Here is a 2,817-nt window from a genome sequence, read left to right on the forward strand (position 1 = left end):
CCCTTTTCCCTCACACCGCTGTTCTCTGGGTCTTGCCCCTGCAGGCACTGGTGGGACTGGAGGTCTCCTCAGAGCTGAGTGGAAGGGCATGTGCCTCACTCCCGCCATCCCCCAAAAGTAACTTCAGAGGTGAAGAGTTGGTGTGCACCACTGTGACTGGTACCCTCTGCTCCCCAACCCCTGGTAATGAGGTTAGCTTAACTAACACCATCTTACGAGGCAAAAGCAGCCATTCCCCGTGACCAAGCGGGTCATGTATTCGTTCCCTTTCCCCTCATTCTGAGGTCCTGAAGCTCCCGTGAACCAAGTAGACAAACCAAACAGATTTCTTCTTCCCCTCCCTACCAGCCTCAAGGTTCCTGGGTGCAAGGCTAACTGCTCCTCGCCTTACTGGCCTTGAAGGTCCCAGGCACCTGGCCCACCAGGTAGTGGTGACAGTCCCACCCACCACAGGACAGGGAGGCATAGCAGCACACAGACACTGTCTATAAAACCAAGCAGTCACAAGGCTTAAGCAGGGAACTTGGACTAGGGCTGCTGCTGGGTGGTGAGACCTGTGGCCCTCCAGTAGTAGGGACACCTCCACCATTGTCAGGTTTCACTCCCGATAGCCCCCTGCCACAGCAACAGGCCCTGAGCTTTTGACATCCAAAAACCCCAGAGTCCATAACAAGAGCTTCCAGAAAGCCTGCAAACTTCAAGTACTTTTACTGAGAAAGGCAAAAATTTGTGGTTCCACTAGGACAGTAGTATGAGTCAAAATAAGGTTTATAGGCAAGTATGAGATAAAACCTCTAACTTCTGCTATGCAATGCGGTATTTTTTCCTTTATTTCAAAATAAATCTGCTGAGACACTAAAGTTTCCCACGGGGCTGAACTGTCATCTGATCTTCAGACCAGAATCCCAGCATGGCCTGGAGACTATAGAGCATTAAATACCAAACACCTCACAATTTTCTGTTTCCACACCTGTTAATTCTGTCAAAAGGGATGGGATTTTCACAGAGCTGTTGGAATTCACCTATAACTCTTCATAAGCATTTCAAGTGCACAAAATGCAGCAGACACAGTAAGCTTAATTCTGTATTTTCCTTCTGCTCTTTCCCCCATCTCATCCTGTTAAATACAGTTGAGTGGGTTTGCTTACAACACTCTGAGAAATAAGAACTTCAGCTGCTCATAAAGCGTTAACCCAAACTCCCAACAAAATTTAAACATTGTGTCCCTTCTGTCAGGCCATAAAAAGAATGAGAAGGATGGTCTTATTATAAAGATGTGTACCAGTCTGGTGTGATTAACAGCTCATCCTTATGTCCAAGACAGCTGGAGCCTGATTTATGAGCAAGGTTTGCCTGAGAATCAATGCCTACATTCTTCCCTATTTGACCTGTGCAGGACATGGTCTTCATAACAAAAAAAAATCATATCAAAATAATAAAACCACAAGCAGTCTCTGGGCAGAAGCAACTTTCAAGATTTGTTTATAATACTTGTGCATAGTAAAGGCAAACAATTCAGCATTTTGTTTGAAACAAAGGTCTGAGCTGTAAAACAGCTGAATTGATACAGTGCATTAGGAGTATTGTATACCTATTGCATATCAATAAAGTCTAAACTTTGGTATAATTATGTGGCCACAGACTTGGGGTTAACAACTTAACTGTGAAGTCATAATCTTACATTTAAAAAAGTGCTTTACTGAACAAAACAGTAATGTAAATACATCTCCACTGTGTTATAACATACTTTTGAAAATTCAACTGTAACAAGGAATTCCTCTGAGAACTAGTCACTGAACTGAATTCTCATCACCCTATCTTATATAACCCATTACTGTATTGAAAGCAGTACAGGTGAAATCCTGTTTTACTCATTTGTGTAAGAAAATGAAACCCACAGAAGAAATAGAAAATTACTGGAAAAAATTATAAATGAAAAATAGATTAATTCTCAGAGATAGCAAAAAAGAGTCTGTCTGAAGACTGTCTTAAATGGAATGGAAAAATCCATTTTATAATATAACATTGAATCATTATAGATATATCTCAGACTAGGCAATGTAGGATGAAATAAGGCTATTTTTTTATGCAGCTCCAGAGTAAAGCAGCATGTCTCAAGTATGGTAAATGCTTTTGTAATTAACAACTGCAATTTCAGGTAGGAAACCATTTTCTCATGATCTAGGTGCAGGAAGACTATCTTAACACACACAGACTCTTCCTTTCTAGCAGGGAGACTGAAAACACTCCATAGAAGGTTTGAAAGTCCTAAAATTACACTATTAGGTTTTTTTCCCTCCCAGAATCCATTACTGACTGCATTACCAGTACTTGACCATAAGCCTTCTCAGCATACAAGAAGCAAAACTGTTTTCATAGTGATTTTAATTTTCTAATGTTAAAGTATTTGAGACTAGTTAGTCTACCATAGTTCACTGGCTGCACAGTAAAGTACTGCGGTACTATGAATGGAAAGCTAAAGCTCTGTTGACTGTGCAGTTTGAAAAAGCGAGAAGTATTTTGAGATACTTTTTAATCAAGTAAATGTGGATAGACACCAGCCTGTATAAATATCCGTGTGTTTAAATTTGCTGTTTGGACTTTGCGAGGGAAGCTTTACAATATAAACAGGAAAACTGCTATGAAATGATTATTATGATCACACTCAAGGAATGTCAAAAGCTACAGGGAAAAAAAAAATTTAAACCAAACTTCTCATGATTAAAGATTGGTTCTTATTATTGAAACACATGAAATGAATCATCCCAGGAATACTAAAACATTAATCTTACAACTGAAGGCAGTAACTGCACAGAA

This window comes from Strix uralensis, chromosome 2 (assembly GCF_047716275.1).
Source record: "Strix uralensis isolate ZFMK-TIS-50842 chromosome 2, bStrUra1, whole genome shotgun sequence".
Classification (NCBI taxonomy): Eukaryota; Metazoa; Chordata; class Aves; order Strigiformes; family Strigidae; genus Strix; species Strix uralensis.